This window comes from Eubalaena glacialis, chromosome 2, assembly GCF_028564815.1.
Source record: "Eubalaena glacialis isolate mEubGla1 chromosome 2, mEubGla1.1.hap2.+ XY, whole genome shotgun sequence".
NCBI lineage: Eukaryota > Metazoa > Chordata > Mammalia > Artiodactyla > Balaenidae > Eubalaena > Eubalaena glacialis.
In genome coordinates, this window is record NC_083717.1 from 122,131,758 (window position 1) to 122,158,167 (window position 26,410).

The window sequence follows — 26,410 nt, forward strand, 5'->3', positions numbered from 1 at the left end:
AAATGTTTTCAGCAATACTTTTGGAGTTGGCCTACAATCTTCCAGAGTGACGGTCCGTAAAAGGCAAACATTTAGAAGTGAAGTGCTTTCAAGTTTTCAGGTGATCTCACAACTTGACAATTGCCCTAAGCCATAGACCACGGAGCTCCTCAACTTTGCAGCAAGTTCCCTGCTAAGGGTTTTATGCCTCTGCCTATCCTCAGCCCCCCTCAGCCTGCTGGGCCTCCCGCAGGAGGGGATCTCCAGAAATTACCTCTGAGAATATAATCCGATCTCACTCACAGGTGACTCCCATCACTACAGATTGCAAGGATTTTTCATAGCTGTTTTCACTTTGTTTTTAAAAGTGAAACAAACAACACAATTGAAAAATAGGCAAGAGACTTGAACAGGCACTTTACAAAAGCAGATATCCAAATGCCAAATATACAGGCAAAGACACTAAGCTTCCAATGGTGATAAGAGAAATGCAAATGAAAATCATAATGCGAGACCTCTATACAACATCAGAAAGGCTAAAATTAAAATGACCTATCAAAGTGACCTATCACTCACACCAGATGGGACTATAAATTGGAATGGCCATATTGGAAAACTCTTTGGCGGTATTTACTAAAGGCGAACATAGTCACATCAAAGGACCCAGGCATTACAGACACACCCACATACACACACACCAGAGATGCATACCTATGTGCACCACCAAAAACATATACACGTGGATGTTCACAGCAGCATTATTCATAAGAGCCAAAAACGGGAAACAATTCGAATGTCCATAATCAGTAATTGCACTGTATTTATACGATGGAACATAACCCAGCTACTGCTGCATGCACAACATGGATGGATCTTACAATGTTGAGGGAAAGAAGTTAGACATAAAAGAATACAGAAGGACGAGCGTATTTATGTAAAACTCAAAAACAGGCAGAGGTGATCTACAGTCTTAGAAGTCAGGACAGCGGTACCATGGAGGAGGATGTAACGGGAGGGGACATACCCGAGGAGAGATTCCAGGGTGCTGGTGGCTCTTCCTCTCTAGAGCTGTGTAAAGACACAGACCTACTAGAGAATGGACTTGAGGATATGGGGAGGGGGAGGGGTGAGATGTGACAGGGTGAGAGAGTGGCATGGACATATATACACTACCAAATGTAAAATAGATAGCTAGTGGGAAGCAGCTGCATAGCACAGGGAGATCAGCTCGGTGCTTTGTGACCACCTAGAGGGGTGGGATGGGGAGGGTGGGAGGGAGGGAGATGCAAGAGGGAAGAGATATGGGAACATATGTATATGTATCACTGATTCACTTTGTTATAAAGCAGAAACTAACACACCATTGTAAAGCAATTATACTTCAATAAAGATGTTTTAAAAAAAAAAAAGAATAAATGGGTGTGCTCTTGGAACAGAAATTCACTACACTGCACCCACGGAATCTGTGCCCGTTTCTGCGTGTAAGTTAACCTTCAGAAAAATCATTTTATTTAAAAGCAAACCCACCTGGATGCCTCCTCCTTGCAAAGCCAAACAGGGCAAACTGATTTAATTAAGCAGTCAGGCCGGGTAAGAAGAGCAAGAGACACCAGGCCACACTGCCTCACTGTGCCTGCTCCCAGCTCCATCACTTGTGAGCCTGTGGCTCCGAGGCAGTTTGACTCCCTGAGTCTCACTACTCATCAATCAAAGACAGCTGGGTAATTAGGAGACTCAGAAGAGATAGCAGAGCACTTCGTATTTGTACCATTGGTATCCCAACATTGGTTCCTAGGACTGTGGCACCTACCGCAGCAGATGCAGCTGGAAAGCAGGCAGAACCTGGGGAGACTCAGGGAGATTTTGAGGAGCTTCCGGGGGTTACTTTCAAGAGTTTTAGGGGCCAGTGGCATAGGTTCTTTGTGAAATTTCATATCAACTCAAACAGGAGTTATTATACTTTGTATTCTCTCTGCTGGATCACTAGAGCCACTCTGTAATAAGCTTTCCATCATAAAGAGAGCGCTTTTCAGGTCACGTTTGGAAATGATACACACGTTTCCTTTTGGAAGCATCAAATTTCCTTTACTCTCAGTTATGCTCTCATTCTGTCTTAAGCTTCTGCCTTCATGAGACTTCCAATCTTGGTGTGTCTCTCTTTAGATGTCTTAAGTCTCCTCTGGGCCCTGGGTTAGGAATCAGGCCTGTTCAGGCAAGACAGTGCTTGGAATAGCAGGCTTGACCTCGCACAGACTCAGGGCTCCTTTAGGGCCTTGGGTCAAGGACAAGCAGCCTCAACATTCCTGGAAGCCTGTGAGAAGAATCCCAGGCCCCCCCACCTCGGTCCCAGTGAATCAGAATCTGTGCCTTAACAGGATGCCCAGGCGATTCACCTGCACTTAAAGGTTTGAGAGGCACTGACCTAGGTCACACTGCCTGTCACCTGACAAACTGGGAGGCCCAGGGCTGGAGGTCACAGCCTCACCCAGGTAGTGGAGCTCATTCTAACAACCGCTCTGTGAACGGCCTTCCCCCAAGGCTGGGCCCATACAAATGGGCCATGGTGCTGTACCTGCTTTCCAAATCCAGGGTCATATTTTCCTGGAACTTGGGAGTGGGCAGAAAAGGGCAGAGGACAAAGGAGGCGGGGAGAAGGGAAGACGGAAAAGGTGTGCCTGCCCTCATTTCTCTGCAGCAGTCAGGAAAGCCGGGGGGGGGCGGGGGGGGAAGAAAGGTAATATTGGAGCACCGAGCAAGCAGGAGAGGGGTGTCTACTGAAGCTTAGCCAAGCTTGTCTTGTCCATGAGAGCAGGAACCCTGAAACTGGGGCACCTGGTTCACTTGCAGCTCTCTACGCAGCAGCTTTGGGGTCTTACACACGTCGCACTGAGACAGGCTGGGACCTGGGACCCTTTGCTGCAATGCTTGCACCTGGACAAACATCTCCTTGAGCAACAAAATGCAAAGAAACTATAAGGGACTAAAAATAACTACATGAAAGCACAGTCGGGGGCAAATTATGGACAAGATACAAAAAGACCAAAAACCCAACCTCCACTTCTGAAGAGCCCAGAGGAAAAACAGGGTGTGAGGAGCAGGAATAGGATACTTACTGCGCATGCCCCCTGCACTCAACACCACCAAAGGGGTGGGCAGACCGCCTAAGCCACCCCTCCTGCCCAACCCTCACCCCATGTAAGGAACCAGCTCGTCTCCCCCTTGGGGAGCGAACAAAGGAAACTGTTACTTCTTTTCGCTCCCCCCATTGCAGCAGGGGCCCCAGTAAAGCCTTACCTGAATTTCTTTTCTGGCCTCTCATCAATTTCTATTGATTAAGGAAGGCCAAGAACCCTGGCTGGTATCAACATGACCTCTCTATGCCTGTTTTTTCAACTGTAAAATAGGGATAAGTAATAGTACCTACCTCTGAGAGTTGTTGGGAGGATGAAAGGAATCAGTATCTGTAAAGTGCTTAGAACCACGTACTATGGAAGCACATAATCACCTCTAGGGAAACGTTATTCAAATAATATACGAACAGAAAAATTAATAGACAGGAAGGGGGAATCCCAGAAGAAAGCAGCTGTCCAGCTCGACATATTTATATTGATTCTCTGCTATATGCCAGACACACAGATCCCGGCCTCTGGAGGAGTTCACAGTCTAGGGGGGTTTGAAAGCAAGGCTGTTCATAAACAAGATGTCTGAGTTCAGCATTCCCTGTTCCATTTTTAAAAGTCAACCACCAGATAGACCAGCGAGTGTGTGGTTGGCAAGGTCAGAAAAGGATCTGATTAAAAGGAGAAAGTCTCACTTTCCAGTGGATGAAATTGGGAGAAATGTCCACTTTATCAGCATTGAGCTCTTTATATAAGCACCAAATTTCTACCTTCAACTTACTTTTTAAACTACTGTTACAGTTGCATAAGGATTTAATTTTAAAAGGACTTACTTCAGGGACACCCAGCTTTCTACACCTAGCTCCTTATTGCTACTTAATGATAGGGTAGATTAAATTCTTCAGGAATAATATTAACTTCTCAACCACTAGATACTGCTGGCTGTCACCTTAGACTGTGTGAGGCGACATATTCCTAGGAAGTCTAAAAACAAAGACCAGCTCGCTGACATATACCCTCTCTGACCAACAGTGGTTATGAAAGGTGATTACAGGGTAACACATGTATTCACTCGCCTGAGATCATTCCCACTTCCACCGTCGGGAAGGACAGTGCTGTGCCGGTGAGGCCTAGTGTATTCGGCTTCCACTCTGATTTCTTCTCTTTGATTACTAATGTTGGCACAGCGTCGGTTTAAACGCTTAGCCTCGGCTCTGTAACAAAGTGGCCCTTTTCTTCAGAGCCACTGGGCACTAAAGACCCACACCTGCCAATCCACAAAACAGTCAAACAAGGTGAAATAGGGCAAAATTACCATCCTTAGGAAAGCAGTGAATTTCAGGCTGTGAAGACTGGAAACTAGTTTGATCTACTGCACTTGAGGCTTTGTTCAAATCTTACAAACTGTGTGTAATTTTTTCCCCAGAGGAAAATGAAAAGGATCCATCAACTTCACTGAAACGAAAACACAATCTCTTATTTCCTCCCACTTTGGATGATAACAAAGGAGACAGAAAGAGAACGAAAGTTAAGAGGCCACCGTAACCCTGAGACGATTCCCTTGCCTAAGCACTGCTGAGTGATGGTCCATACTTTACAGAGGCCCATCATCTTAGGGTGCCCTCATGGGTGCTATTCATTTGAGCCTCAAACCAAGCCCATGAGGCAGGCCGGCCAGCAGGTCCCAAATAACAGCAGAGGAAACTGAGGCTTGGTGAAGGCAGTGACGCAAGCTCCAGGTGCCAGGATTTAGCTCCCAATTCTTCCTCTTCAATTGTTTCCCATTCACCTAATTCAACCAAACCTTTCCAGAATTTAAAAGACTCACCGAAGGTGAACTAATGAAATGCCTAGATTTTCTAAAGCCAACAATGAAGCAAATATTTTCAACCTAATGCCAAGAAACGTTCACTCCTGCTGTGAATGAAACTCAATGATGTGCATTTTAGATCGCTGTATCCCCTCCCGTCTGCATAAGAGATGAACATCAGTGAGTGAGGGGGGAAGGCAGCCAGGCAAGGATGGGCCGAGACCACCACACCAAGGAACCTTAGAACCAACTGAGCAGCCCAGGGGTGCCTTTCTGGTCAAAAAGAAACCAACTCCATGACAGCAGATTCAAGACCCAACACCTTGGGCTTCCCTGGTGGTGCAGTGGTTAAGAATCTGCCTGCCGATGCAGGGGACACGGGTTCGAGCCCTGGTCCGGGAAGATCCCACATGCCACGGAGCAACTAAGCCCATGTGCCACAACTACAGAGCCTGCGCTCTAGAGCCCACGAGCCACAACTACTGAAGCCCGCACACCTAGAGCCCGTGCTCCCCAACAAGAGAAGCCACCACAATAAGAAGCCCGCACACCGCAACGAAGAGTAGCCTCCACTCGCCGCAACTAGAGAAAGCCCGCGTGCAGCAACGAAGACCCAACACAGCCAAAAATAATAAATAAAATAAATTAAATTAAAAAAAAAAAGATCCAACACCTTGACTGAAAGTCAGCCAGACTGAGCTGAGACTACCTCTGTGACTTTACCAAAACCATGGTAATTTAAGAATCACTACGCGAATTTATGTTGCTCTGAGGACTAGGATTCATGCCCTTCTCCCCTACAGCCTCTCCCCCTATCCCAACCTCACCCACACAAATCAGAAAACTTTTCGAAGCTCTTGGCTTTCTTCCATATACTTTTTCCTTAGTCCTAACCATGGGATTCTTAGCCCTTGTGGGAAGGAGAAGGCAAAGAACATTAAACATTCCAGGTGCATCATATTAGGTATCATTTTCTACAAGCTAGGTCTCACTCTGATCTTACAGATAAGAAAACCATGGCTCAGGTGTTAACTATCCCACCCGAGTTCCCACAACAAATTAATGGTAGAGCCACATTTCGCATTCAGCTCTGTCCCACTCCAATGCCATCTTCACACTGTATTAGCGTCTACTCAGAGTGATCCATGGATTGGCAACACCTGCATCAGTGGGCGTTTGTTATAAGTGCAGAATCCCAGACCCCAACCCCTACTGAATCAGAATCAGCATCTTAACAAGATCCCCAAGTGCTCTTGTCCATGAGTTGGAGAAGCACAGCTAAGCTACACCACACTGTTAAAGGGGGTAGAAAGTCTCTACCAAGGGCACAACTGCTCCAGTGGTGTTTAACCTCATTTAGCATCATGACTCTTGCACCCAAAAACACTGATGCTCGTGTAGTGCCAAGTACCATGTGAATCCTGTTTAATACAGAGATTTTTTTTTTTTTAAGGGCAGTCTTGACACAGTTCCACTAACAACTTAGAAGATGATGCTAAAACGTCTACCACAGTCAAATCTTAAGGGAGAAGCTAAACATAAGCTGTCCAGTCAGCCCTGCCCACTGCCCTCTAGTGGATCACAGCAAGGAAGCCTAAATATGGAGTTAGTCCCCAGAGCGAAGCCCAGAAACACTCCTCTCTGAAGGTCACAGGGTATTCGCCATGAAAACGATTTCACTGACTCAGAAGCAACTTGGCACACGACCCTCTTAATTCAGAGGAAGGACTTTGGGATGAAAGAGTAACAGAAAAATCCTAAAAGATCCAAAGACAAACAAGGAGAAAGGAATTATCTAGATACCTTTTTTTTACCCAAGAGCAGAAAATTTGCCCTGAAACTGATAGCCTATTCCTGCATCTCTCTCTCTCCACGTTTTTCTTATTATTCTCCTTTCACTCTACCCACAGTGGCATCCTTACTGTTTTTTAGTTGAGATATTCACACACTATAAAAGTCACCCTTTTAAAGTGTACAATTCTGTAGTTTTAATGTATTCAAAATGTTTTAATGTATTCATAAAGTTGTGCAACCATTCCAGAATATTTTCATCACCCCCAAAAGAAACCCCATGCCCATCAACAGTCACTCCCATTCCTCTTGCCCCGCCCCCCAGCTCTTGGCAACCACTAATGTATGTAACTTTTTGGATTTGCCAAGAAGTGGAATTGGTCATGAGCTACCCTGATGTTTAACATTTTGAGGAACTGCCTGTTTTCCAAAGCAGCTGCACTATTTTCCATTCCCATCAACAATGTAATGTAGGAGGGTTCTGATTTTTCCACATCCTCACCAACATTTGTTATTATACATCTTTTTGATCAAAGCCATCCTGATGGGGCTTCCCTGGTGGCGCAGTGGTTGAGAGTCTGCCTGCTAATGCAGGGGACACGGGTTCGAGCCCTGGTCTAGGAGGATCCCATATGCCGTGGAGCGGCTAGGCCCGTGGGCCACAACTGCTGAGCCTGCGCATCTGGAGCCTGTGCTCCGCGACAAGAGAGGCCGCGATGATGAGAGGCCCACGCACCGCGATGAAGAGTGGCCCCCGCTTGCCACAACTGGAGAGGGCCCTGGCACAGAGACGAAGACCCAACATAGCAATCAATCAATCAATCAATCAATAAATCTTAAAAAAAAAAAAAAGCCATCCTGATGGGTGTGACGTGGTACCTCACTGAGGTTTTGATTTGTATTTCCCCAATGACTAATAATGTTGAGCATCTTTTCATCCCCTTATTGGCCATCTGTATATCTTACCTGAAAAAAATGTATATTTAAATCCTTGGCCCCTTTTTTTAATAAATTTATTTATTTATGTTTTTTTGGCTGCATTGGGTCTCCGTTGCTGTGCGTGGGCTTTCTCTAGTTGTGGCGAGCGGGGGCTACTCTTCGTTGTGGTGCGTGGGCTTCTTATTGCGATGGCTTCTCTTGTTGCAGAGCACGGGCTCTAGGCGCTCGGGCTTCAGTAGCTGTGGCACGCAGGCTCAGTAGTTGTGGCTCGCGGGCTCTAGAGCACAGGCTCAGTAGTTGTGGCACACGGGCTTAGTTGCTCCGCAGCATGTGGAATCTTCCTAGACCAGGGCTCGAACCCGTGCCCCCTGGCAGGCGGATTCTTAACCACTGCACCACCAGGGAAGCCCCTTTGCTCCTTTTTAAATTGGGTTATTTGCCTTTTTATTGTTGAGTTATAAGAGTTCTTATTTTTGAAACTCCAGTCAAGTTCCCCTCTTCCTGGAAAGCTCTTCCCCCAAATATCCAATATTCTTCAGCTGGACATACATTTGAATTAATCCCTCTGTACCTGGAACCACTACCCTCTGAAAGCCTAGAAACACTTTCTCTCTCCCTTTCTGTCCCATGCACCCCTCCTTGCTTTCAACCTGGGTGTTGTGCCCCCCTTTATCCACAACAAGCTCTCCTGTGGTCACGAGAACTCATCTGCTACTTCAGTGAATTTACAGAATCAAGAAAGAACTTAACGACAGGTTCTTTGACCACTGCCACAGATTCACACAGTCTCACTCTGTGCTAGGCACAGCCCTTTTCTTATATGCTCTGAAAAGTATTTATTTATATGCAGGCACAAGTACGACTTCACACTTCTGCTCCCTAACACCACCAACCTAAAACACCCTTTCTCCTCTCTACAGGAGTGCTACGCATCGTTTCCAGAGTTTTCATAGTCTAGCCCATCCATAGAGGCTTCCTCAGCCACCACAGCTTCAAATGGCTTCTCTCTACTCTGAAATAAACAGTAACCACCTGTATAGTTCATGCATCAATTAATATCCATAGTTTATGAATGCCCCTATATTTTAGAGATAGACCAGGTGAAAACACCCCACCCATAGATGGTGTTAAATAATATATTAGAACTGCTGGGATGTGCTGATTCAGTTAAGGAGTCCTAGAAGATACACATGTAACCTCAAAATGCTCTGGGAAATGTCTGGTTAAATAAATAGAACTAAGTTTTTTGTTGTTGATATCGTTAACTGCAGTCCTTCTCAGAGTCTTTGATACAATGATGAACACAGTGAGAATCTCTGAGACAGGGAAAAATAACAGGCAGCGCTTCCAAATTGATTTGCCCTTTACAAGAGCACACCTATTAACATCCACCTAACAGTATTCTTCCCAATAATCTGGGAACTGCTGAGCTAATTCGATGGCTGCTCAATTCTATCAGCTGGACAGCAGGAACCACATTTTCTACCCAGGTCAGGAACCAAACTTGCTTTGTTTTAGGATGCCATTCATTGGAAGCCACTATTAACATAACAGGTTACAGGAAGAGAAGAAAGAAACCATACATTAAATGTGTTCATAATTTTTCAGACCCATCTAGATTTTTGAAATTGGAAAATGATGAAATGTGAAAAGAAAAAAAAAAATGGATCTTAGAAATGAGCTAGTGCAGTATAAACTGAGTGCTATTTTAAAAGAATCCTCTAGGATGGTTGAGGAAAAGAGCCTTCCAGGAACTGACCAGGACTCTCTATGACCCAGTAACAGCCCTGATGATCAAAGAGAAATAAAGTATCAAAATGACTGTCTCACAACAAACTTAGCCAAGGGAGCCAAGATATCAAGTGGTCATGTGCTGAAAAAAGTGAATAACAGTGATAAGGAAAGAAGCTTCCCCACCCTGGAAAAGAAATCCTCCCAGCAAAAAGTAGGGGTAACACCCAAAATATAAATATAAAGTTATGGAAAAGAATTTTAAAATAGAAATTTTCTGTACTCGTGTTAAGTAGGAGAAACCATTTATATCAGCGATTAGTGCATCTAAAGAATTACAAGCTGAAGGTTGTGTCTTTACTGAGCGCTGATTACGGTCAGGAAGACAGGCATGGGCCTTGCAGATTTATCTGCTAGAACACCAAGTGGTACACTTGAGTTTTTGAATAGGTTTCTGATTTACTGATAGGTTTCTCTAGTGCTAATCACTTGAAAACTAAAACAAAGCACAAATGGAAAGCTGAGATAAAGCCTGACGGTCAGCTGGGACTCCATTTGGTACAGCAACACAGGAACTAGTTCAAGTGCTGACCCCCTTGGACACACAGTCCATTTGGGTGCTACGTACACCTTATTTCTGCCCTCGAATATCATCTCGGGAATCTTCCTGACTCCAGCAGGTTCCCGAAGCCTCTCTGATACAAAGCAGCTAAAATTCAAGGCCACAACCTAGGCCACCTTAAGTCATGGCAAACTGTCAGCCCAGGACCACAGCTTAGGGGGCAAGGAGAAGAGCTTAAGGTTGGGTTGTGCCCAAATAGTGCTTGATTATAAGCTCAGCTACACAGAGCAGCACTGATACCGCACAGCTGCTCCAAAAAGTTGGGCTTCCCGGCCCTCAGAGAGTGATAGACGGTCTCCCTCAGTTACAGCCAACACCACCATCCTCCAGAAGGAATGGAAGGCCTTCACCAGATCTGACCACCATAGGACATCTGTCACCTCCCCCCAAGGCCTGGGTAAGCTGTCCCTTCAGAGAAGACACCACACTGCAAATTCTTTTTCATCTTGCTCATAAGTGATTCACCTGTTCTCCAATCTTAAGGTTTAAGCTGCCAGAACTTCTCAAAACCTCTCCACAAACGTCTGAGATCCCCAAAGAAAGGAAATAGGGTAGTTGCTGGATTTATCAATATCAAGGTCACCCATCTCAGTCTATCCAAGAGTGTCCTGGAAACCAGAGGCTAAGTATCTTACAGTATGAAAAGATGGGGGAACTTCTTTTGTGTAAAATTCATTCATTTGAAAAGCAATCAGAATTATCTAAACCGGACAATGAGAAGTGGCACAGGTATCAGAAATAGAAAATGCCTTAGGCAAGTTCCTAAAACGGCCTGAAGAAACCCTGTCTCCATATATGACGTATTAAAAGAATGGCGTTTCTGAACAAACCTCACCTCTCTTACTCCCTCTCACCCCCTAAGTCAGTGATTCTACAGGCATGGTCCCCGGACGAGCAGCGCTGGCATCACCTGGAACTAGTGAGAGATGCAAATTCTTGAACCACCACCCTCCTTCCCCTCACCCTAGACGCAGAGAATCAGAGGCTCTGGCAATGCAGCCCAGCTAGCTGTGATTTAACAAGCCCTCCAGGGGACTCTGATGCTCCTGTTTGAGAACCACTACCCTAGGATTAGGGAAGGTGCAGCACCTGGGGTGGGGGAGGAGGGGTCAGGAGCCTGATTAATCCCTTATTAACTGAGTGAGAGACATCTCACCTGTTCTTGCCTCTGATCAGCACTGGCCCTCAAGCTCACAGTCTGATTCCACTGATGAGGGGTTGAGTCCCTAGTTCAAGGTCACTGTTAGAGACCAAGCCAGAGCTCCAGCCCCGGGTCTGCTGACTCCTTCATCAACCTTGGATCTCAAACTGGGGCCTTGTTAACATGCCAATTCTGGGGCCCAGGACTCTGAACACTGATGAGGCACCCCACCACGCTCGCATCTCCTAATCTACACCTCGCTGCTTCCTTCAGATAAATACAAGGACTGGAGCCTCAACCCTTAAAATCAAAAAAGACATGGATTTAAGGGAAGAGAAAAAAAGAAGACAAAGAGCGACTTCCAAAGCCCTGAGAAACCAAACCTTTTGGTGAGGAGTGGGTGGAGGAGAGAAGACTTAGGCGGCTTGTTACAATTAAAAGAAGTAGTTAATTCAAAAAAAAAACTAAAGAGCACAGCCACAGGAAAACACGAATGGTGCTTTAAAGTTTTCTTAGCACTTCTGATGTCCATTATCTCCCCCAAGTCTCACAACAACCCTACAATGAAAGGAGATAAGGCCACTATTATCCCCATTTGACAGAAGAGAAAACTTAAGTTCATAGTGTCCAACAATTTGCCAGTTAGCAGAGTAATCCAACTGTAAGCCTAAAACTTGACCTCAGGTCTATTGCACTCTAGAACCTGTGTACCAACACCAGGTGATTTCCACATTTGGAAATCTGCCCCAAAGCAGATTCCCACCGCCCCTCAGGAAAAAAGCAAAGAGAAGAACATGTAGCAGAAATGGTGATCCCCTAAAACACAGTACTTGAGCAGTGTGTGGGTTCTCCTTTAAGAACTTAACACACAAACCCAACAGCCAAGGTGTTCAGCCAAAAGAGGGGGGAAAAAAAAGAGGCATATTTCTAGCCTGCATAATCATTTCTGGACCAATTCCCACTAGCAGCCTCGGAGGTGAACAGCGGCTCACTGCCAGGCTGAAGCTCCTCCACCCCCAGGTTATGACAGAGCAGCTCTGACTCGTGTGCGGGCAAAACCCCAAAACTCAAGAAGTGAAAAAAGTGGAGCTAGGAGAACCAGCATCCTCCACACTCTCGTAATCCACATAACGCCAGTTCCAGGGTCCCGGGGTCCCCTGGAACGCACTCTTAGGAGATGGTAGGATGAAGTGGACATTCTTGTGGACCCACCGCCCCTATTCCTTCCCACCCGGTCCCTGAGGAAGAATAACCGAAAGGGCAGAGGGCTCGTTATGAAGTCCTGGGGCTGGAGCCCAAGACAGATACAACCCAGGCACCCTCTCCTAAGGAACAGTAGTATATCAACCCAAACTCTCCACCTGGCCTTCCCCTCCAGGTCCTGTCCTCTGCGAATATGAGCCGGGTGGGGTTGGTGGGGTGTTGTAAAGCTGAGAAAAGACTAGAGGAAAAATCAGGCCATCCACCTACCCCACGTTCCCCGCCATGTGTGTGACGCTCCATTCCAGTGCGCACCATAAGCACTAACTCGGAACCGGGCGCCCTTGGCCACGTCTGAGGTTGAGGAGGGGGCGTCGCCCAGCTAAGCGTCCCGGAGGCAGGGAGCCATTCCCGCCCGGACAGCCTACCTCAGTTTCGGCAGGAATGATTTTCCTAGAAGCCAGCCAGGGAAGCGAAGATCTGGGTGATTCGTGGATTTCAGCCGGGGGCGGAGGAACTTAGCCCAGGGGCGCAGCTCCTCCACACTGGGGGCCTCGGGGCGGCACCCGCGGGGACAGTGAGGAAAGAAGGGCTCCATCCTCAACTTTCTCGGATGAAACTGCTTGGCTCTGCGGCTTGCCCAGCCCTGCCCGCACATCGGGTCCCAGGTTTGGGGAGAACCCAGGGACCCGAGTCCCTCTCGGCGCGCACAAAGCAGCTGCGCCCGAGCGCCCGGCCCCCTCTCCAGTCGCCCGCCAACTTGAAAGCATCTCCCTGGGCGCCTGCCTACTCCCCCTGCCCCGCAGCGGGGTGCCCGACCCGGCCACACGCCTCAGACCCAGCGCTGGGCGCCCCAAACGCCGCGGCTGCTGCAGCCGCATCCTCCACCCTCCGCAACCCCCGGCCTGCCCTCTGCCTCACTCGCCCGGCTCCCCACGCCCCGGCCCTACCTTGCAGCCCGGTTCGTGCCCCGGCAGTGCCAGTGCGCTGCACGCGTCCCAGCCCGCAAGGCTCCTCCCCGGGAGCTGCCCCGCGCGGGGCTCCGGGCTCCGGACAAGGATCGGCCGGCCCGGGTGCTGGCTAGTCGCCGCTCGCGGCTGCCGCGCCGGCTCCAGCTGCCGCGCGCTAGGGGGAGGGGGGGGGGGAAACTCCCGGCAACTCCAACTCCGGGCGCTGGAGCTCCAGCTGCAGCCGCGCGCCCGCCCGCCGCCGAGTGCTAGCGCCTGCGAAGCGAAGCTGCCCGCGCGGCCGCCTCTGAGCATGCCCAGTGCCGCCGTGGGCGAGCCCCAGCGCCCTGGGCCGGGGCAGATGGCCGAGCTGGGGGCCGGGGACCCGCCCCGAGCTCCGGAACGCCTTGGGTTGGGGAGGGAGGGAAGGGCCGGTGCCGGGGAGGGGACCCTGGAGCAAAGGGCGGGGGAGAAACAGTGAAGGAGGAGGGCCTTGCAAGTTTCACGGGTCGTGGGAAGTTTGTGGGTGAGAAAGGCGAGCTGCTTCTGTGAGCCTCTGCAAGCCTAGAAAGGACAACGAGGAAACGTTATTCTCCCCGAGAGAACAAGTGGACCCAGCAGATGGGTTTTATCCAGTGCACTCGTTGCTTCAAGCCTAGGGTCGCCAAAAAAGAGCGAATAGGGCCTGGCCAGCAATGTAAGTGGGTGAAACGTGTAGGAGGCGGCGAACTGGAGAGAGCTCTGAAGGCAGAGCCACTGGGCTTCAAACTCCCGTTGGTATCCTGGAAGAATCGGGGCCTGCTTTGGCTAGATGTTCTGATTTTTTTTTCAAGAAATGACAGAGATTTCGATTTTTTTTAAATGTACGATATCCTGGTTTTTCAATCTTGATGACTAATTCAGATTTTAAAAAGCACTCTGGACCAAACAAAATATATTTGAGTTCCTTCTCTGCTCAACCCCACAGCCAGCCAGTGTGAGAATTGTGATTTCTGCGTTCTTTTACCAAAGAGCAGCTGAGTGCCCACTGTGGTTTGGACCAAAAGGCACTGGCGAGTATCCAAGATGATTCAGATTGCCATCAAAGTACGACCAGTTACTAAGGGAAATAGGTTTTCCAGACAGAAGAGGGTTCCAGATAAATGCTGAGACATTCAAGAAGAGAAGTAAGATACTGATACTAATGTGGAAACGGGTGTGAGAACTGACTCTTGGGAAACATCTTTAATAAAAGTACCCAAGTGGAAAGTCACCGTAGGATCCATAACAGAACTCTGCTGAGGCATTTTTGGAGTCTGAAAAAGGAAAAAAGGGAAAACCAGTAATATGACTCTGTCTTTATTTTAAATTTTGATATTTTTCATTTTTTGTATTAATTTTAAATATATTGCATTAAAACATTTATCTTGATTAATGGGTTCTTTGATGTCCTGTTAAATCGTCATCCTAGGCCAGGCCCTGCTGGGGTGTAAGATGGTGGTACCCCGGTCTGCTTGATTAAAAATATAAGGGGCAAGAAACACCATACTGACATGGGAAAGAGAGCTGGAGTAGTGGATGGGGGCTGAGGCAGAGGACTTGGTTGCCATTTTGTGGAACCTGAACTTCATTTTGTAGGCTGTGTGGAGCTAGCAGATGCTGGGGGAAGAAAGTGACAATCAGAACTGAACTCTAGGAAGATGGGCTGGACTGCAGACCCAGGAAGGTGGTTTGGAGGGGGAGAATGGGAGAAATGGGGATACCTAGGGCATATTCATTGTTGTGGTTTTGTGAAAGAGGGATTTCCCTAATAAATTCACGTGTCTCTGCTTATTTCTTGTGGTAGGGCTAGCTTAATGTCAACAGGTAGGGCTGCTGGATCTAAGCCTCAGCCATTTTCTACCAGGTTTCCATGGGCAAATGGCTCCACTTCTAAGCTGCACTTTCCTCATCTGTGAAATGGAAAACAGTTCTCATAGCGTTTTTTGAGAGGATTTAGAGCAGCAATGTATGTCTAAGGGCTTTGAAAACTCTGAGAATTTAAGCAAATATAAGGCATTGTTCTTATCTACACATCATCTATATGAAATCTGAATTTAAACAAGGAAGCTCCATAGCTTTACAAAAATTGTCTTACTTAGTAAGCATCTTTGATTTAGCAAGCTCTCGCTCTGTGTTCAGGATTCTGTTACCAGTCTTCAGAATCAGCTTTTGGGTAATTTAACGATTTTGTGAATTAAAATGTCCCTGTATAGAAAGAAATAGGTGAGGGAGATTAAGAGGTACAAACTTCTAGTTGCAAAATAAATGAGTCACAGGTATGAAATGTACAGTGTGGGGAATATAGTCAATAACTATGTAATATCTTAGGATGGTGACAGATGGTAACCAGACTTATCATGGTGATCATTTTGAAATGTATAGAAATAGCAAATCACTATGTTGTGTAACAGGAACCAACATAGTGTTATAGATCAATTATACTTCAGAAACAAACAAACTCATAGAAAAAGAGATCAGATTTGTGATTACCAGAGGCCAGGGGTGGGGGGAAGGGGAATTGGATGAAGGCAGTCAAGAGATACAAACTCTCAGTTATAAGATAAATAAGTACTAGGTATGTAATGTAAAACATGATAAATGTAATTAACACTGCTACACGTTATATATGAAAGTTGTTAAGAGAGCAAATCCTAAGAGTTCTTATCACAAAGAACTTTGTACCTATATGAAATGACAGATGTTCACTGAACTTACTGTGATAATCCTTTCATGATTAAGTCAAATCATTATACTGTATACCTTAAACATACACAGTGCTGTATGTCAATCCTATCTCAGTAAAACTGGAAAGAAAAAAAAGTCCCTGTACTAGTTTCTATTGTCACCTCCCTTCCACCACCTTCCTTTTTTAAATCTTCCTTTTTACCTTTTATTTTCTCAGTATTGCAGATCTAGCTCAAAATGACTCCCCCACCCCACCCTGCTCCACGACTACCCTCTATCTCACCTACAGGTCATCAGTGTAGTCTCTGCCTCAGCCAGACACCTGGGACTTCCCTCAGTGCCCTGGGGGATACTCCCTGCAGGTGAGCTCATTGGTTGCTGCATTCTTGAAGAACAGACCACTGCTTATCTATGGGAAGCATTTTAAGCACGCAGAACTCTCAAAGAAAAAAAAAATACTTGGTGTTTACATGAGAAGCTTTCCAGAAGTTATGGAAAGGAGGAAGTACCTAGCCCAGGACCTATCATATAATAGGTAATTACAAATGTTTGCAGCATAAATAGCAATTTCCATCATCAAAATCTTCCGTATCTCTGTTCCGTCTCCCACAGTTCCTAAGAATTATTTTTAAAAATCACAACAGTGGTAAGGTTGTACAGAAGAGCAAGAAGAACAGGATGTAAACATTTGTAAAGGGAGGGACTCTGTACTTTTAAAGTAAAATGCTTTGTCTACTTAAATTTTAAATTAATTGTATTTGTTTTTTAAATATTTTTATTAGTAGTAGTAAATAATACATGATATTAGAAAGAAGCTCAATGCAAAAAAAGCTCGGTAAAGAGAAAAAAGCAAGTTTTTCTCCCCAAGAACTACTATTGTTACCAGTTTCTTGCATATAATTACAGAAATACCCGATGAGCATGAAAACAAGCATAGTTGGCTTTTTTCCTTAAAGTCTGATCATAAAACTATAGAATTGAAAAATACCTTCTATAGTTCATCTAGATACCGAATTACAGACTTTTAAATGACTATTATATTTTGGAATAGAAAAGGAAACCATGAAAGCAGTTTTCTCTTATGGCACAAGTCAACTCATGGTCATAAGGACACCAGATCACGTGGTGAAACCCTCCTTCTGAGCATTGAGTGGTACAAGAAAAAAGTGAGTTCACCTAGAGTTCTCCTGAAACCCATAATGCCCACTGTCAACCTCAACCTAAAACACCCACAGATTTAGATATCCTAGGTTGCCCAGGGCTGTAGAAGGAGGTACTGTCTAAATAACAGATAGAATGAAGTGACATGGACAAAGAGAGCTTGATCTAGGGAATTGTGCATTATAAATCACTGTCTTTAACAGCATCACTTATGGTATAGCATCATCAGTCACAGTATGTCTTCAAGTCTAGCAAAATCTGCATTAAAAAAAAATCCTTCTATACAGCATAACTGACAGCATTCTAAATTCTTCATTCCAACCATGTGACTTCAGGTAAGTCTCAGTTTATCAACTTTTAGGTTGATCCATATGAAACTGCCATTTTTGTTGGTCACAGTTACTTGAATATTGGCAATTTCATATGGTTCAATCAACCAAAAATTAGACACTGTTTTTAGACCTGAAAGGCTCTTTCCTTTAAGTTGGTTGGCATACCATTCATTTTCCCACAAGAGCTGTGTCACTAAACCAGCTCAGAGAAGCCTATTTAATATTTGTGGTTTGTAATGGTACCAGAGTTGGGCCCAGTCTGTACAAAAGGGTCAAAAAGGAGGACATTTCTCTTCCTCTGTTGGTGAGTACAGCACCAGTCTTGGTTGGTCTTAAAATAGGTAAAAATAATCTTTAGCTCCTTTTGTGCCTTTTTCCCCACTATTCTCCCCAAACATCTCCTAGGTGTTTACCCTATCTCACCCAGATTGGCTGTTGCTTTCTAGTCTTAAAAATCAGCATTCCTTTAGTATACTACAAGTTAGAACTAAATAAAATAACTTGATTAAACTAAATCACACTTATCTGTGGAAGACTATCAACCTTCCCAAAGATATATGCAATTTTAAGAGTATTTTGTGGTCTCAAAGGGACATTTCCATAATAAAATTCCAGAGTATGAAAAGTGACAAAAGAAACAATTCTGGTCGTGAGGGGTAGAAACAATATATTGAGGAAAAGGAACTTTTTTTAGTTCTGTTCCCTATCATTCTATAGTTTATAATTTCTTTCCATCCTCCTTCTTCAACACTATGGTTTCTTTTGAAGTTTGGGGTTTTTTTCTGCTTTCCACAGTGGTTCCCCTGGCAATAGCAGTGAGCATCCCCAGGCTAGGATAGGTCTGTGGCTCTTGCATGTATGTATCATTTGTAGATTGGGAATAAAACCTCTCATTTCCAGTGACATGGATATGGTGGGGTCTGGAAGACCTGCAGAATTCAGTGGGTTAGTGGAGCTTATGCTTGGGATCCTATTCTGTTTCCCACACAATTAGTCTTGGTTCGTGCTTTTACTTTTTAAGGTTTCTAGCCGGTTTATAACTGGAGTTCACCTTTTTTTGACTGAGTTGCCGTGGGACAACACTCTGTCCCTAATTTACTAAGCTTCTGGTTTCTCTCCTATGCTTTTGAGAGCCAGGGTAAATATTAACTATTGACATGAAATATGGTGGGACTGAGTCCACTGCCATTCACTGTAAGAAAACATGGCAAACTGTCATTCTCATTCTTCCCTTTCATCTTTATTGGTCTTCCGTTTTCCTCAGAGCTTCTTTCTGCTTCTCTAATGATATTACTTTATCCCCTAAGCTGCTTCAGCTTTCATATACCAACATATAGATAAGACATAGGCTAAAACAAGAAACAGTTTCTTGAAAGAAATGAAACCAAAGAAGTTTTAGTCTTGCAAAAAGACTTGGTTACATTCCGGACTTGGTTGCTCTATTATTAAACTACTGCAGGCCATGGGAGAGAGGACATGAATTTTATTTTAGACAGATCGAGTTTGAACCTCTGCTTCAACTCCTTCTTGTTTATAACCTTGGGCAAAGTCTAAATACTACATTTCTTATCTCCAAAAAATGCATATTACTCTCTACTTATGGCTTCAGTTAGAGGATTAAATGGGAATACATATGTAATACACTAAGCACAGCAAGTGCTGAATAAATATTACTTCCAACCCATCTTGGTAACTTCCAGAAAAATGGGAGGGGAAACCAAAAGAGAGTTTTGGATTTCCAATCTGAGCTGTTTCTAAGAAACACTGCCTCTGCTATAGCAATCATATTTTATCTCCATAGATGCAATATAGCATTCCTGTTTTCCCAAAAACAATTTTACTTATATAGAAAGTGCTTTTTACAAAATTTCCACCTTCTGCTGTCCAGGTGTCCTAGTGTTGCCACCTAGTACTATATTTCCAAAGAAAAGGCCTAAGGTGGGAGGCGGGGGGGATGGAGAAGGGGTATTAAAATTTGAGCAATTTCATCATTTGTACTTATTAAGTTAGGACTCAGGATTTACTAAGACATTATACAGATACATAAGTTTAAACAGTGACTAGTTCTGAATTTCAATCACAAATAGTCAAGTATGACTCCTCTTATCTCTTGACTTGCTTGAATTAAAAATCTGGAAGAATAGTATCCAGCCGAAAAATAAAAGTCTGCTAAGACAATTACGATCACCTTCAGCTGCAACAGAGCTCCCACCTTAACTCAGACCTGGTTTGTTGTGTTAAGTTCAGAGTTTGGTAGACTGAATCATCCTAATTCCTCCCTCCTTTATTCAGCAATGTTTTTGAAAGACCTATTTTTGTTTTCAAATGACTTTCTCCACCGAGATCCAGAAAAGCTGCTAGGCTTTGAGCGAACAAAGAATCCCTTCTTCTGCCTGGACACACAGAGCTGCTATCTCTCCCCAAGTCTCTGTGCTGCTAGTTTGGAGGATAGAATGATGCAATCCATTCACAGTCTGAGGACAGGTCATCTCTATTGCATCCAGCAGCTCTTTCCCTTCTGTTTGTTATGGCCCCTGAGCCCTGCCAAAGACTAACAGTGAAAGAAGCTCCTGCTGCTGTGTCCCCAGAAGCTCTTCAGGCCATGCAGACCTGCCCAGCCATAGGTGGCCCTATAATTCCCTGTTGCTGCTGCCTCACCTTGGAAACGTGCAGCTTAGGACTTTGCTAATCAAAGTGCACTTTTCAGACTAGCAGCTTCAGCATTACTTGGGAGCTTGTTAGAAATGCAGATTCCTGTCTACCCAGACCTGGTGAATTACAAGACTGTAATTCATTTGTACATTAAAGTTTAAGGAGCACTGCCCTAGGACACCCAGCCAAGAAAGACAAGGAGAAAATAAAAGGCACTTTAATGGTGAAATCTATTTCCTTTGCCCTGGATGCCCTTTCTTACTCCAATCTGCAGACCTCATCTCTGCATATCTAAATCCTACCCTGTTTTTCTCTGAGCTGTCTGAAATGCCTGCTCTGTGGAAATCTTTACTGATTGTGTCAGCCAGAGGCATCTCCCACTCATTTACCTGGATCTTCCCTTTGGCTCTTAGCAGGTCTGTTTACACTGCACAAGTATGTTTGCATGAGTCTAATCCATCCTGCTTGAGGCTTGAGATTTGCCAGAACCTTCTTTATATCCTCTAGAGTGTCTAGCACAGTGGGCCATGGGAAAGAAAAAAAAAAAAAGCATATTTATTAATTGAAAGGAAGGAAGGAAGGGAGGAAGGAAGAAAGGGAAGAAAGAACTCCATTAGTGAAGTAAATGTTTCTGAAAAACTGAGTTCAGCCCCAGGGGTGGACTTGAGCCTGTTTGAAACAGGAATTTAAAAGAGCCCCAATACACTGGGCATGGAACTGTCATAGTTTCCAGAGCTAACTGGACTAGATTAGGTTCCAATCCACCCCATCACAGCACTCACCATCTGGAACTGGCCCAAAGCAGGCCTCTTTCTGGAATAGAATCACAATTCTGTCTGCTAGGGCCTTGACCCCTAGCTTTAAAAAAGTATGCTGTGGGCTCTGAAAGGAATACCTCTTCACCCACTTTCTGTCCTAGGTCTATTCCCACTTGAAAGTTAATATACTCATTTTTTTCTTTAAAAAAAGTACTTTAAAAATATATTTCAGATTCTAATATCTTTTCTTTAAAAAGAAATCTTATTGAAAAAAATATTTAGTGTTCCTAATTCAAGTTTTTGTAATGCATCCTTTAGTAAAGGCAATGAGTTTCTGGCTGCAAGTTACAAGGTAAAAGAACAAGTCATTTTATTACTCTTGATAGCTGAGTCAATGAAAAACCTTGACTCTAGATCAGATGTCATATTCACAATAAACATATCTTCCCAACAGACATCCTGGTGTCATTATAATTTTACCACACACAAAATATAATGGGAAATGTTCCTAGGATTTAAGGACTTATAAGAAATTAGACTTTATTAGTGTCAATACTGTTGTGACTCATAAAATGAGTCATAAGATGACCCACATGGGGAGACTTTGTTGTAGGAGTGGAGTTCACAAAAGGGAGACATGTTTTCTTTGATAAGCATTTAAAAGGTTTGACCAAATTATTCAAGGTCAGTCATTTTGGACGTACTGTCATTTGTTATAATACTTTCAAAGAAAAACTGAGGATCCTACAGGGGGCAAATAATTAAAAACTGTAGTCCTGTGATTCCCACCTCTGTGAGTTTCTCTCAAGGAAACAGCTCGATTATAGCATCATTAGTTACAATAGCAAAAATAGGTAACACTTAGAAAATAGGAAATAATCATATGTATTTGATGGAATATTACACACGTTTTATAAACAATACACGGGATAACTAACTAGAGACTGTTTATGAAACCAGCTTACCTTCGTAAAAAGATCAGTACATGAAACTGTATAAATGTATTATTGCAACCAATCACACACCCAACCTTAAAAATTTACTCAGGACCAGGCACTGTGATAGACACTGTGGATACAGCAGTGAAAAACACAAGTATGATTCCTGACATGGGAGACCTCACAGTCTGATGGGGAAGAAAGCTATTAAATAAGTAGATATACAGTTACAAACTATGACTCATGCTATGAAGTAAGGGTGTTATAGATAATAGGAGAACTTAAGCTGGTTTGGGGAGGACGGTGTTCATCAAGGAAAGCTCTCTGAGGAAGTGAAGGAAACATCAGAGTTAGACAAGGGAAGACTTGGGGAGAGTGTTCCAGGTGGAAACAGCAAGAACAGAGGAGCAGAAACTTAGAGGTGGGAAAGGGTTTGATGCCATTACGGACCTGGAAGAAGGACCAGAGTGACTGGAGCACAATGAGAGGAGAATGGTGGACGCTGAGGAAAAAGCTCATGTGATACCTTCAGGATTTATCTTTTTAAGCCTATGGGAAGCCGTTGAAGCTATTCAGCGGAGGAGTACCAGAACCTATTTACATTTTAAGACCTTTTTGTGCTATGTGGGAAACGGGTTAAAATAAATGAGTGGGGACTTCCCTGGTGGTCCAGCAATTGAGAGTCCACCTTCCAATGCAGGGGACGTGGGTTCAATCCCTGGTCAGGGAACTAAGGTCCCACATGCTTCGGGGCAACTAAGCCCGTGCTCTAGAGCCCACGCACCACAACTGGAGAGCCCGCGTGCCGCAACTAGAGAGAAGCCCGTGCGCCTCAGTGAGGATCCCGCGTGCCACAAGTAAGACCCAATGCAGCCAAATAAATTAATAAATAAATAAATATTTAAAAAATGAAAACATTAAAAAATAAAATAAATAAGAGTGGAAGAAGGAAAACCGCTTTGGAGACCATTGTAGTAGTCCACGTGAGAGAGATGGAAGTGGTTTAGATGAGATTTAAAACTGGAGAGATGAGGAAAAGAGGAAAGATAGAGCTATAATCTGGAGGTAAGAAAAATAAAATTTACTGACGAATTGGGAGTGAGAATGGAAACACTAACTACAACCCCTATCCTTTATGCTACTTCCTTAAACCACTAGGTAAATGGTGATGTCATTGACATATTTGGTATAGTTAGAAATTTGGAAGGAAAACTTAAAAGTCCATTTTGGACATGAAGTTGAGATCTTGTTAGAGAACTAAGTGGAAGAGTCAGATAGACAGTTGCATATACAGGTTTGGAACTCAGAAAATAGACCTTGTTGGAAATTACATATTTGGAAGCCATTAGCATTTAAATGGCATTTGATGCTATGTATAGATTGTGTATAGAATGACTAGGGGAGAAGCTCATTTTCAGCACTGAGAAACTTCTGTGTTAAGAGATCTTGTTGAGGAGGAGGAGCCTTCAAAGGTGACTTCCAGGCTGGAGAGATGTTGAATAATTCTGGAGCAAAGAAAATAGTATTTCAAGAAGGAAGTTGTGGTCAGCAGTGTCGAATATTGGTGAGGGGTTAAACAAGATGATGTACTCGCATGGATAAAAAATATTTGTTTTATTATGGTGGTGGTTTTGGAAGTATATTATTTTTATAATGTTTAAGCTTTAATAATGAAAACCTAATTAACATCTAATTATTTTTGATAATGTAATTTTAGCAGAATACCTGTAATGCATTTACTTCATTTAATCCCCAGACTCTTTGTTAATCAGTATTTTTTGCATCTCTCCATTTATTGTCATTTTATATATTAAACAGTTAACTCTCTTACTTCCAGTTTAGGATTAAATCTTCAAAACTTTTAAACCTGACCAGCCCTCCAGCCAACAGCACAACTGCTAAATGCACAAAGTCCCTGCCTTATAGATACCACACAGAATGTACAGTTTGCTACATAGACATTTTTGAATAATCTATGACAAATGATCTCTTTCTTTCTTTAAATTTATAGAATTTTGCCCAAAGTGCCTCTTTTCTTGAAAAATGAAACTACCTTATTCAGGTAAATTCTGGTCTTAATTTGACAGATAATGCATTAGGCAAAGATGACTGAAAGTATAGTCTTTTTTTTTCTTCACATTATGGTATTATATTTGGAACTGAAGAAAGGAAATGAGATGGGCTGCACAGGAACTAGTATCTTCCCAGTTTGGGGGTGGGAGGAGTGGGATGGGGCAGGCCCTCTGCCACGCCCCCCCAACACTTAAATACATTGACCATTCATTTTCCTCACAGTGACTCAGAGCATCACCACCCTGTGGTACTCGTGAACAGAAAACAAGAAGGAGGAAGGAACCTCCAAAAGGACTGGTTTCAGCAAAACTGGCAGGACTCCATTCACTTCCCCTAACTTTCCACCATAGGCTTTAATTATACCGTTAGATGGTATTCTCACCTCAAGCATAAATTCCTCTTGGCAAGAGTTCAAATTTATGCAGCTTGCCTTCTGTAACCTCTACAACTCTGTTATGCTTCCCGGAACCAGTCCAAAGTCACTTCCATGCTGAAGGTCTCATGAGACAAGCTAGATCTCCATGTCACTCGCTAGTACTTTTCCTTCCTACTTCCTCTTATCTGTATCATTGGGCATAATTCAAATAGGTATCAGGAGAATATGCTACCCTTCCTCTCTGTGTTGTGGATGACACAACATAACCTACACAGCACTGGGGATAAAAGGAGTAACTGGGAAAGTTGGAGAACTCTGGCAGTTGGATGGAGGAGATTAAGCGAGGGCACGTTTGAAGGTTTTACACAGCAGATGCCGTGGTGCCAGAGAGGAGAGCTCTTAGGGAAGGATGATTGCATTTTCCCAGTGACATTCTTGACCTTTAATTTTCACCTAGAGAGAATTAAATACAGCCATGTTTAACTTCCATTTTTCCTTTTATCTGTTAGAGGTTAGAGGTCACAGAGGAAAGACACCTATCTATGACTAGCTTCACTTTTATTGTAAACCAGCTTTTCCTCTCATTTATTTTCTTTTATATATCTACTACCTACTCTACTTCCACTTAGAACAATTAGAGAAATTCCCTCATTCCATTTTTTTCCCCTATGATATACAAAAAAATAAAACATGACAAGAAAAGTCTTGAATGGGCTAAAATAAGTAAAAGTAATCATGACAGCAAAGTAGTCTTCTTTTTTCAGGAAAAAGGTGCTCTTAATTTGGCCTCAAAATTGTTCAGAATAATAGCTAACTAAATCATATCCCTTTACAATTTCATGATATTAAATAGGGCTTGCTGGAAATGAGTCATTTTGTGCATATTGGGAGTTTTATGGTTAGTTTAATGTCACTGAATTTAATTAACTTAAATTGTCACTTGTGCATCATTGTATTGTTATACTTTGGAAAACCCTCTGCAGTCAGAGAGCTCTTAATACTGAACAAAAAATGCACAGTTTCTCTAAGTTATAAGATCTATGTAACTAATTTATTAGGTGGAGAACTGAGGCATAAAGCAGTGAATTCTCCAGCAGCAGGAGTAAAAAATATAAAATTATAAAGGTATGGAGGCTCCCATGGAGGAAGAGAAAAATTAAAGGAACACTTTCATGTGTCAAACTCAGTTTTTGTGCAACCACCAATAGATGAGATCACAAACCAGCACCAGAATTTTCAATGAGGTTCTTGTGTGGAAGTGACAACTGGCATGGGAACTCACCCCTGTGCATCTTTCAACTCCCAGAAATCACACAAACACACAAAAAAGAAATCCTCCTTTCCTGAATGGTTTTAAGAAGGCAAAATAGAAAATAACAGTATTTTGAATATTACAAAATAAGCTATTTTGTATAAGAATTTACAAAATAAGCAGTGAAGACTATATGGAGAACCTAAAATCTCTTTTAAACCAACTCTTAAGTTGTTTTTTTGTCATCTTAATCATTCATGTGTATTTTGAGGGAGAATAGGAAGTTCTAATTGCAAAATTAAAAGACTTTATTCCAAAATACTTGTGCACAGCTAATTTCTGACTTGTTTTGAAAGCTCATTAGTTGTTTTTTTTTTAAAATCATTTGCATAAGACTTTATATTTCAAAGTGCTTGCTTGAAAAAATCACTAACACTCTTCTATACAATGTTATGCTCAGAAACAATATCCTTTAAAAATAATTTGCACTTTAAAATATAGATCTCTCCTGCTATTTATTTCTCTTGCATCATGTATATTTTTGGGGAGTGCCTTTTTATTCAAATTTAGTTTGACAAATATTTACTGAATAACCACTTGGCACAAGATTTTGTGTCAGAGTTTTGAAAGAACCAAGAGGATAGAGACAGAAAGCAGATTTGCAGTTGCCAGGGGCTGGGAGGGAGGGGAATGGGAGTGACTGCTTACTGGGTATGGGTTTCATTTTTGGATGATGAAAAAGTTCTGGAACTACTTAGTGGTGATGATTATACAACACTGTGAATGTGCTAAATGCTGCTATACACTTTAACATGGTTAAAATGGTAAATGCCAGGTATTGTACCACAGTTTGAAAAATCAGGCCAAAAAAAAAAAAAAGAAT

At 43.5% G+C, this 26,410-nt stretch overlaps 1 protein-coding gene across 2 annotated transcripts in view; it reads right to left on the reverse strand.

Moving 5' to 3' along the window:
- The window catches only part of STXBP6 (syntaxin binding protein 6), a 265,716-nt gene extending 252,245 nt beyond the window's left edge, over positions 1–13,471 (reverse strand). The window contains exon 1 of one of the 2 annotated variants that reach the window (XM_061180736.1): positions 13,283–13,471. The gene's annotated coding sequence lies outside the window, so the exon portion shown is untranslated. Of the gene's footprint in view, positions 1–12,760; positions 12,880–13,282 lie in introns of those variants that run through there. The other variant, XM_061180733.1, reaches the window with a different exon arrangement.
- Between the last annotated feature and the right edge of the window lie 12,939 nt (positions 13,472–26,410).